The following is a 12,641-nucleotide window of genomic DNA, read 5'->3' as shown; positions in this document are numbered from 1 at the left end:
ATGTTAACAATTATTATTATTATTAAATTATTATGATTATCGGGTACGTTTGCGGCGTGAGGAGTGTGGGGGCCGGGTGGAGAACAATGCGAGTGGTGAATAGACTATCCTATGTATATTCAATAAATACCTTCTGAGTTCTTAGTCTGGACTTAATGCCGAGTTTACATGAGCTTAATAACGAATTCTCAGTACAAGTTTTTCATGGAACCTTAAATATGATTAAATATACCGTAATCGTAAACCATTGTATTGTAAAAATGCGTACGTATGCATTCATTATGCGAATAATATAAGTGCTACGAAAAAAACTCTCCTAGCGATCCGTGCAGCGTCGAGCGCCATAAGTAAAAAAATAAATGTATCTATAGCATTTGACGCTGCACGCATAAGCGTTGAGCGTAATTTTACTAATTTTCTTAGGATAGGAATCGCTACTCGCGCCATCCGCCCGCAATTGAGTGATTGTGCATTGTTTTATATTTATTATTTTATTATCTAAATTCTGTGGAACAATAATTTGATCTGAAATTCTCGCTAACTTGCTAATGTTTGGTTGGAACATCAGTTAACATTACCTATGTCTAACGTGTTAGATTTTTGTAGAGTAGTACGCGGTTATTTCATTTGTTAATTTTTTGGATGGATTTTATAGAAACTTGAGTTTTATTTTAAGGTTTGATATTGTGATTGTCTTAAATTATTTCAAACTACTTAAGTATTACTCTTTCGGAAGTAAGATAGAAAAGGAAGAATATAAATTATATTTTCTCCCAGATACCTACTGCTCCCAGTCGTATTGCAGTCAAATAAAATGCCAACGGCTAATGACGTCATTATTTTGCTCAAACTAATAAAATTAGGTTGTTGGGAAGCATTTAAATGGCATAAACATATATTATATCTGCAGCCAGAGTCTTTTCTTGCCCCATGTTAAAGCCCAGTTAGTACGTTGGTACTGGGAGACACTAACTGTCCATCGTTGGACTTTAAGTCTTTGGAATAAGGTTCACAATTAGTCACTTAATGCGACGATGGTACATAATGTAACCTCCCTGCTGGGACACGGTCATTACTATTTTCAGAAGCCAGATAAATTTATTTTGTATTTATATTTAGAGTATACATTCCATGCAGAAACGTTTGCTGCTTACTTACTGCTCTACCTCTCACCTCCTTCCTTTCGATAGCTTTTATTATCGTGGCATGAATGCTCAGTATAATGTAAGCGTGCGCCGGAGTCGCTTTTCAACGAAGTTAAGAACTATAAAGTAAGGACTTAACACAGATGACGCCCCTGGCGAAATGTTTTATTGAATGATCAGATGGTAATAACTATCGCGCGTAAAGGCAAATGTTTTGCATTTTAAGAGTGCCCCATTTTGGTAATGCGAAATGATGTACCACAGACTAACCCAATGGTGTGTTTCTTGGAGACCACTGGACTAACCTGTCAAAAAAACGTTTTCGCCTTAGCGCCATCTGTAGTAAGCAAATGACAGTTTTAACTTCTGACGCTCTCAAACGGCGTTTCTCGCTTGTGACTGTGAGGTAAGTAACTTGTTTGCGAGTTACTCGCATCGTAACTAAGTCGGGAGCGAGATGCGCCTCGGCCACCGTTAGAGTAGGTGCGGTGAAGTTTACCATCATGCGTTATTCCTCTTTCGATTTGAATGTTTATGACTTTATGAGGTTCTAGACGTATGTCATTCAAGCTTACCACAGATGCGACGTAATTCCGGACGAAATGTCTATGGTGATGCACATCTGTCAGATATAACGTAGAAAAAAACAGTGTGAGATAGAGCTGACAAATTTCCACCCGAAATTCCATCGCGTCTAAGGCTGGCCTTAATATTTTGTTCTGTAGAAGGGGGTTTACTAACAACCTCACCTACAGACGCATTTGTCAGTTCACAAGTTGAAACGACAAGTTGATGGTTAAATCGATACGTCTATAGAGCCCATTATGTAATTAGTTTGTATAGCTAATGAGTCTATGGTGTTATGGTCCGTTACGCACATTTTTAATCTAGTTAACAGCCCATCGACGTGCTCACTAGCGCCACTGGTAAATAATTGTGATTATTTAAATTGAACGATAGATATTCAAAACAGGGGGCCGCTACGTACTGTATTTTGTATTTAGGTACCTTTTGAATACGTTATAATAGTTTTACGTTGCTGGATTCGTCAATCTATGCGTCCAAAGTTAAAACGGCCGAATCCAGCAACATAAATACTAGTTTGATGTATTCAAAAGGTACTTAAATACAAAATACAGTACATAGCGGCCCTCTTTTTTTAATATCTATCGTTCATTTTAAATAATCACAATGAGGGCTATCGTTTTTTTGCTCACCAGTTGGCGCATCAGTTTTTTTTTTTATCCTATCTGGCTTTTACTCCCCGCAATTTTGCACGGGGTGAATTTGCCAATGTCGGTTTTTGACTTTCACACGTGAGGAGAATGTTCGGTGGCGCCTCTGTTGATGGTGGTCCAAAAGACTAAAGAACAGCTGTCAGTCATTGAAGTGACAAGTGACATTTGACATTTCGAACTATGGAAAAGACCACCATCTACACTAGCGCCCCTAGCGGCGAATTCATACGCGTTAGCCCTCATTATTTACCAGTGGTGCTATTGAGCACGTTGTTGGGCTCTTAAACATTTCGTTATATTATAAATATTTTTATGTGTATAGGAGTAATAATAATGAATTGTAAATGGTTTGACTCTCGCGTTTCTCATTTACAGCGAGAGCGACTGAGAAATTAAATGGCATGTGGTTAATTGATTATCATTAATTGTGAGATTACTTATAGAAGTTATAGATGACATTCGTTAGTTTTGATTGCGGAGTATGTTTATTGAACTTTTGTCCGTGAGATTGCAATGCGCCTGCACTAATAGTGCGATCATGTTAAAGTCTGAGCGTTTGTCCCTCTCGTATTAACAATGCTAGTAAGGGACGAAAACTTTAAGTTGGACATAAATGCGATCGTGCTAGGAAGTCTGGTGGTTTTCTTTAATTACTCGGTTGTTGTTTGGGGCCTTGCGCGATATGTATACCGTTACCCAAAGGAAAGGCAAAAGCTTCGAGTACAAGTGTTAGCGTCAAGCGTAAAAAACAAATGTAAGACTTTCATTGTAGAGGTTACAAAGTTATGCTGCAGCCGACGCTCACACGCTAATAGCTTCAATCGTCGTACATTTATTTTAGATGTATGGCGTACAGTGTAAGCGTCAAGCTAATTTACTCGGAGTGTTTTTGTTGCCCTCAGCTCATATAAGTATACATAGCAATAGCACTGCCCTCCGGCAAAACCTTGTAAATCGGGAGCCGTAACATAACGCAGTCATAAGTAACACGTTATTAATAAACATAAAGTTAAGAAGTAATAGCTAATGTAATACATTTCGTAAGAGACTTTCTGTTTTTACATCGTATTAGGCGGATCGGATATGGTCTAGGAGGATATAACCAACGGAAACGCCACGTCTGTAATTTGCAGCACAAAAAAGTTTGCCAATTTTTGCGGGGGAGGGGAACGTCAAATGTATACGTAACGTCAAAATAGCCATTACAGATAAACGTCAGTCCATACATTGCGTATGACCATTGGCCGACTATTTTTGACAGTGGGGAACGCCTGTTAATGGCTACTCCGTTTGGTTATATCCTCCTAGGATATGGTAAAGAATTCTGTTCGGTTGTAGACAAAGTAACATTTAATTGTTGATCATACATAAAGTTCTTACAAATAAAATAAAGGTAACAAAATAAATTCGCGATAGACCCGATTGTAAATCTGAGTAAAAATTATATTTGCTTGCAATGATGTTGGTGTGTCATGTTTACAATGCAAAATCCTTAAAGAATATTAACTATTCTTTAAAAGCTTTTAAGTATTTGGCATTATAAACATCATACACCAACATCATAGCAAGCAAATAAAATTTTTACTCACATTTACAATCGGGTCTATCGCGATTTTATTTTGTTACCTTTATTTTATTTGTAAATAACAAAATAATATAATTAATTCGCGATAGACCCGATTGTAAATGTGATTTAATATGTGTTCAAAACGCGAAAGTTTTATATGTTATAATTTGTACTTAGTAAAAAACAAAGATTATTTTGATAGCACACCTAAAGTAATAACACTTGACGTGGTAATGGTTTAAAAATCTCAACAATATCAAATGTTGCTTTGTCTGCAAGATTGTTGCCAAACCCCTACGAATAACACATACGTAATATATTGAATGTTACTAGTACATAATGACCATAATATAACCAATAGGCCGTCTAGCACTTAAGTAGGGGAACCTACCTTTGTCAAACCTACGTGCCAAAACCATTTTTATAATACCTTTGTGAGTTTGATATGTGTTTGGCAAACAGTAGCAGCTGTAGCCCGTAGCATGTAAGACTTCTTGATTGGATAGAGCGGGTCTTACGAGTTTCACGTAAAACAAATGCAAGCGTAAATTTACAACAAATATGCCGGTGTCCTCAGTACACGCTGCACAAGGCACTTTGCCGTTTGTCGCCACGCTGCACGCTGCCCGCTCCGCTGGACGCTTACCACTCGCTAACAGGCTACGGGCTACGACGTACGTAGCGCTACGCTCGTAGCTTGTGAACCCATTCAGCATTGTATAGTTGCACATTGTCATTACAAAAAAAACTATTCTAGAGACTACGGCATAGCGCTACAAGTTTAGATTAGCAACGAATTTAACAATAAATATCTCTTATGATTATGACTATTGCTCGCTTTGTTTGCCAAAACACATAACAAAAGGTGTATGATTGAGTGCCAATTACTTTAAAAATCGAGAGATAAATCCTACAAACTAATCAAATGAATACAATCCTGCATTAATATCTTGACAACGAAGCGCGCAAAAACTCCCTTGTGGCTTTACAAAACGGTCGATGTTTATTTTGATGTCGACTTTTCTTTTTTTAAAGATCTGGTGGATAGATGAAGTTTCCATTCTGTATAAATTTAAAAATTATAAAAATCTTTCTCTGAGTTACGAAAACGTATGGTGTTTTCGTAACAGAACGGAAAATTCCATTAGTATTTTATACAATCGCGATATAATAGAGACTAGGTATAGAGAGCTTTTCAGTAGACTACCTACGAGTGTTTAGGCCACGAAGCTTGCTGAGTGGCCTAATGAAAGTACGAGATTAAAAAGCTTGATTATATCACTATTGTATACAATCCTTTTTCTACGAGTCAGCTAAAATGATATTTTTTCTACTAAAAAACCTAAATAATGAAAGAAAATTAGGTAAGTATCTCAGTAGTACAGTCGCCATCAGATATATCGGAGCGCCCGAGGTGCTCACAAATATCTGAACATGCCTCTATTGTCAAGGCGTTAGAGTGCGTGTTCAGATATTTTGAGCACCTCGGGCGCTCTGATATATCTGATGGTGACTGTACAAAAGACATCAACGCGTGCATAATATATGAATAGGTATTACTGATGAACTAGTCGCGCGTTGGCGTCTTTTCCACTGGACCGCGGCGCCACGTGATTGGTCAAATTAATTATAGTTGACTAAACCGTTTTGAAATGAATATTATAGTTGAGTTGGGAGCTCATACTTGAAAAGTATCCAATTACAGTTTGGTATATTCGACCATGAACCATTACAGATGAGTAGAAAAATATTTTTTTTGTACAAGTTGTGATTTCGTATTTATTCCACTCATGAGCTCTTCAAACCAGCCAAATATCCAACAAAAACAAAAAAAATCGACAGCAAAATATGAATCGGCTGAAATAAGGTTGTCAGTGTTGCGTGCTTTGTTATGGATGATATTTAACCTTTTCGACGCCAACGACGGATATATCCGAACCGCAGGTCCAACGCCAAAGACGGATTAATCCGTCACAGACCACGTAGCAACGTGCATAAAGTTCAATTTCAGTTTTGACACTTCGGTGTCGTGACGTCCGAGTGACAGCTTTTGTGTTTGACACGCGTCGAAAAGGTTTTTCTAACTGATATTTCAAGTTTCTGGGCGTTATCTTTCGAAAATTACGCTCCAAAGAAATTGTTCCATATTTTAATCTTGCCCTATGTATGATCTGTATTGGAGGGTGTGATGGGATTATTGATGTAATTAACATTAATGTAAGTTTTTTATGGGAAGCACGCGGAGAGCGATGACAAACAGTGTTGGTCGAACGTTAATTGCAATTAACTATTAACCAGTACAAATTGAACCGTAAACCGTAACGGACGGTTAATTAACCATTAACCAGTACAAATTGAACCGTAAATCGTAACGGACGGTTACAGTTTACGGTTCAATTTGTACTGGTAAATGGTTAATTGCATTAACGTTACGGCCAACACTGATGACAACTATGATATATAAATAACAAAATGCCTTGTGGCTGCTCAAAAATATGCAAGCAGGATTCTTTTTTAACAAAACGTCTAATGTCGAATGTGAATCGATGTAATATAATGAAATAGTAGATTGTTAACCAAGGGATGAAAGGCACTTATTTCTGCCGAGGTAGTTTAACGCTCGAACGCAGTGATGCCTTTCACTCGCGTTAAACACTACTTTTCATTTCGAATACGAGGAAAGTAAAATGCGTGTTTTTTTTTAAACGTGACTAAGTATAATTATGTATAGTATTTATTGAGGGTACTTTCAATTAACAATTTAGAAAGAAGTATCGTTATTTATGGAATAGGGAGTTAAATATCAGAATGGAAATTGTGTAACAAATCCATTTAAAGCAAAATTTCAATTGCTTGTTGTAAAAAAAAAATCGTACTTGGAACGTAAAATGCTCTAGTGCAGAAACCTATCATTTTCTACACACCTTTTACAACAACAACGGCCCTATTTCAGAGCATGAGAAATTAAAGATCTAAAACCCCTTAAATTAACAGATGAAAAACATTTGATATGTCGCCTTTAAAAGACATTTTGTTATCATTTATGTATCATAGTACAAAATAGTGATGGCCATTTCCAATCGCCTTGTGACCAGATCCAGATACTGGTGCCGATACCAGTACCGGTTTAACTGGGCAATACCATTTTCCCCTGTTCAGCAGTACCGGTTTTCGCTGAGCAGTACCGGTTTCCGCTGGGCAGTACCGGTTTCCTGGCGTTTGTGTTACCGGGCAGGCGGAGGCGCGCTGCCCCACCTATTTTTGTACCGGATACCACGACCGAGGCAGTACCGGTTTTTGTTTGAATTAAATCGACGTATTCGAGAGAACTTCACTGCCACTAATTTAAAATAAAAATATTGGAAACGAATATAGACTTTTATTTTATACAACAGTATAAAGTGCCAAGGAGTAACGAAGGAGTTAGACCGAAAAAAGTCTGCAACGATTTTGATAGCACACGCAGTGCACGTGTTATTTTTACGTCATAAGTTCATGGAAGTTTGACGTTTAAAATAACGCACTGCGTGTGCTATCAAAATCGCTGCACTTTTCTTGGTCTAAGTATAAATAATAAATAAATAAATATTATGAGATAATCTTACACAAATCGATCTAGCCCAACAGCAGTGTTGGCCAAACGTTAATTGCAATTAACCATTAACCAGTACAAATTGAACCGTAAACCGTGACGGACGGTTACAGTTTACGGTTCAATTTGTACTGGTTATTGGATGGTTTTGCATTCGTATAAAGATACAAGCAAATCTAGTCCTTATGGTAAACGACAAAGTGGGACCTTTGACTAGACTTCGACACATCCTCCTTAACCATTGAAGGTGTCCTTAGCCATTGGACAAAGCCGAAATGTATATATGCATTAGGGTATTTAGAATCAGTATACCAAGTACCTATCATAACAACCGGTGTAGCGGTTACGAAGAAATTTAACAAAATACGATTTTTTTACTTTGGAGCAGCCTGTATGTGTTAATAGATCCTGAGGATAATAAATAGTATGAAACCTTCTTCGACCTTATTGATTCTCTTTTTTATTTATGACATTAATAAGATTCTGACATAATTCTGACTTTTGACAAATGTCATCATTGCCGCACATTATGGACTGTATAGAAAGGACGACAATCTCTTATGGCAGAACTATTGCAAAAGTGACCAACTTTCAGCTGTAAATAATAGTTCCTAATCTCTCCGGTGGCGCTAGTTAGGCTCTGGGACATGAGTATAACATGAACCATATAAGGCAACAAATAACCCGACCAAATTACGTAGGTTGTTTTTGGTAGTATTTCGGTGTATGGTGGCGCCGCCTAATTACTGTTTTTTGATGGACACTTTTCATACATTTCATTCATTTGGCTCCTTTATATAGTCTCCATGCCGCACATTTTCGAACAAGTTGTCAAAAACACTGCCAATGATTAATACAGTACGTTTCTTTTTGTTGTTGATCATTGGAATTAATTTTTGTTTGACAATTTCTTTTATTATCTTTTGTTCTAATTAAAAAAATACTAACGTTAGAGCATTTCTGACCAGTAACCCTACGTGGGATTTCAGGGTTTGTCCAATGGCTAAATGAGAGTCGAACTCGCGCACGAAGGCTTCCGTACCATTACACAAAAAAACGGCAAAAAATCACGTTTGTAGTATGGGAGCCCTACTTAAATATTAATTTTAATCTGTTTTTAGTATTTGTTGTTATAGCGGCAACAGAAATACATCATCTGTGAAAATTTCAACTGTCTAGCTATCATGGTTCGTGAGATACAACCTGGTGACAGACCTATTCACCCCGGCCGTCCCTATTCACTCCGGTTGACGGTACCTATATAATTTAGGGTATATATCTGTGTCTCAATCTTGAGACAGCACGCTTGTCGTCTCCCCCTTCTGTCGTTTACGCCAAGATGTCGCCAAGTAAGCGTAAAAGTTGTCTACGAGAAGTGCCTGGCGTCTCAGGCGCTTACGCGTCTACTCTGGGTCTTCTGTGTATAAGTAAGTACTGCGTGTATTTTTAATGCCAGAGCACTGAAAACTAAAATAGACATCGATTTAAAAAAGGTACGATTTTACCAAAAAAAAGTACAATTTAATTTTTTGTTCCAAAATCAATATAAACAGCAGAAGTATTTTAGAAACGGGTGATTTTTTTTTACTGATAATCCACGTAAACTACATTAGTTCGCAAAATAATAAGGTACACACTATACAAATACCAAAACAAAAAAGTCACAAATTTTTACGCAAATAAATCGTATTTTTTTGGTCTGTCACTATTTTATCTACGCTATTTTATCATATTTTTGAACCGCTCATACGAAAAGTACGCAAAATCGTACTAAAATGTACGGTTTGGCCAAAAAGTACGACTAGTAGTTTTGGGCGGGGTACGTTTTAAAGTACGCATGCTGTTCAAAAAGCACGTAAAAACGTAATAAAAGGTACGATCTGGCAACACTGAATACAACCGCATAATTAAACGAGACGTAGGTTTTAGTGATATGAAACGAGTTTAAGTCTTTTTCTTATTTAGATTTAATTAAAAGAATATATTAATTATTGAATGATTTTGGACCGGTAATGACTGCATTCTGTCTGTCTGTGTGTGTGTGTGTGTCTGTGACGGGCTTTATTTGACAGATATATCATATCTTTAAATTGGCAGTTAGATATAATTTTAGTTCTGCTCTGCTCGCTCCTAAATGCAGCTTCGCGAAGTCAGGAAAGTCACTAAATATTATGGGACCAACGCTTTATAACTCAGTACCGACTGATATAAAGGAATCGAAAAGTGACACATCGTTACTTGTAGAAAAAGCTTACTACTCGATCGACGAATTCATACTGTCTATGCGAAATGATCAATGATTCCATATCGTAACTTCCTCTAAACAGCTGTAACATGTTTCAATATTTAAATGTAAAATAATTAATTAATTATTAGGCACATATGTAAATAATAATAATATGTATAATTTTAGATTAAATAAGTTATGTTTCCCTATGTGGAACTATGTTGCCGTGCCCTAACAGGGCGTCACATGAACAGCTTATATTTAAGAACACCTGTACCTGCTGCAGCTATATGATATGCAATAAATGATTTCAATTTCTAAAAAAAAACATTTATTATTAACTTATTATTGTGAATAATATTTTTATTTTTAAGTATTGAGTGACTTGTAAAATGTATTTATTTTACCAAAAGATCTGTATATATCAGTTTAATATTTTGTAGACTTTTTACATGTTCAAAACTTTGTCCAGATTTCACTCCGCATACGTTATCTCATATCTGCTACCTACGTAATACTAGTATGTACTAGTACTAAATAAGAATGAAACATTTAAATAATAAATCAAATTAGAGCAAGAAAAGAGAAGAAAAACCGAACTGCATTATCCAAGTTTAATATCGGAGGAGCATTAAAGTGGAAAATCCGAAACTGCACGCCGTCAAAGGCCGGGAATTCTTTTGGGACATGGATTTACGCCTACTGGATCCTGTATTTCAGGGCATTTTCACTTAAAAGTGTACCATTTACTTTTTTTCGAAAATCCACCAAATTTATTTCTATTCAGAATCACGAGGACTATCGATTTAAAAAGAAAAAAAATGACAGTTTTGTAACGCATTTTCACATACATTTTGTATGGACCGTTACAAAACTGACATCCAAAATTGGTATGAAAAAAAGGGGACACTTTTTTTTCTTTGTCTCATTCAATAGTACTCGTGATTTTGTGTCTAAACAACCCAAAAGTTGATGGTTTTTCGAAAAAAAGTAAATGGTACCATTTTGTCTGAAAACCCCCATCAAAGTATTTTCTACTAATATTATAAATGCGAAAATAGGTAACTCTTCCTGTCTGTCAGCCTGTTACCTCTTCAAGCTTAAACCGCAGAACCGATTTAAATGAAATTTGATATGGAAATAGTTTGAGGCCCAAGGAAGGACATAGGATAGGTTTATCAATTATCATCATCATCATTACACGCAGACGAAGTCGCGGGCAGAAGCTAGTGTAATATAAATACTTTATTTACGGCCAATAAAGGGCCAAATGGTAATGGGTCAATCGACATTTTCTTCTCACTCGTTCCCATTGGTTACGGTCTCCTGGGTCATCTTTAAATCCTGCATTTAAATAAACCAAACATTTTTTTTTGTGGTAGCTATTAACCATCTAATAACTATTTTCAAACATTTTGCGGAATAACATCCAGCTATAGTCTGGAAAACCGGCTTTGTCTGTAAAAAAGACAGTATGATTATCTCTGCCCATGTCCCATTCACACACGACGCTTGCTAGAGCGGACCAAGCTGACTCTTTTTTTTTTTTTTTATTCATTTCTTTTGTGTTTATCACACAAATAAATGCCCTTACCGGGATTCGAACCCAAGACCATCGGCTTCACAGGCAGCTAGGGCCACTATTACCCACTAGGCCAGACCGGTCGTCTCTACATGGCATTTGCAATAAAAAAGCATGGCAATGTCACCATTAATGTTAAATTTCTATGAAAATATAACACTCTCACTTTGCTATATTCAACTCGGTGCAAAGTTAGCTTACACGGACTCTTAACTCTATACATATATGTTAAATGTAGAATAAGGACAACGCTCCACCTAGTATGTGGTAGTCTCTGTGCTAGAATATCCGCTGCACGGCAATCACGACTGCAATCGAGGGAGGGCAAACACGGCACCTTCGATTTGGATTGCCCCTGCCCCCGGAGGCCAATTCGCACTTCAAAAATAGTAACTTGATCTGTTATTGATATAATATGAACTTGACATGATCGACGTGCACATACAGGCCTCAATCAGATAATTTATGTACTATCCCTTCAGATAAGTATGATGATTTCAATAAATCAAGTTGAGATCTTTAATATCTGATTGCGATGCCCCCAGTGGAAGCTCTATATAATTATACACTTTCAATTCACCAGCGTTTGCTTTATTTTGTGTCTGTGGATTTTTGTGGAATGTTTGACTTTGAAATCTATTTTATCATATTTTATGGTTTCCGTGACTCTATGTGAGGTGGGCTGAGGCAAGACAAGACATCTCGGTAATACCTGATAATGTTTTTACTTATAACCAATTTCAAAAGCTTGAAGAAAAAAGTTTCCAGTTTTTTAAACATGATGTTTTTTTTTAAACTCCGTTAATAACTTCGGGATATGGTGTGCATTTAAGGAAACTAAATGGCATAGTTTTATTTTCGTAAAATGTAATTAATAGCGTTTTTAGGGTTCCGTACCTCAAAAGGAAAAACGGAACCCTTATAGGATCACTCGTGCGTCTGTCTGTCTGTCTGTCCGTCTGTCACAGACTGTTTTCTCTAAAACTACTATACCAATTAATTTGAAATTTGGTATACATATGTAAGTTTGTGACCCAAAGACGGACATGTAACGTAAACAAATGAATTTTAAACATGGGGGCCACTTTTCGGGGGTGAATGAGAAAATTAAAAAATAAAGTTTGTCAAACTATATCGTGTTATATATCAAATGAAAGAGCTCATAGTGAGAATTTCAATGATATTCTTTTTATAATTTTCAGATAAACAGTTTAGAAGTTATTCAAGAAAATAGGCAAAAATGACCATTCCCCGAAACCGTTTTATCTCCGAAACTACTGGGTCAAAAAT

The sequence above is a fragment of the Cydia strobilella genome, chromosome 6 (genome assembly GCF_947568885.1).
Source record: "Cydia strobilella chromosome 6, ilCydStro3.1, whole genome shotgun sequence".
Taxonomy (NCBI): domain Eukaryota; kingdom Metazoa; phylum Arthropoda; class Insecta; order Lepidoptera; family Tortricidae; genus Cydia; species Cydia strobilella.
Note: the sequence above shows the minus strand (reverse complement) of the source record.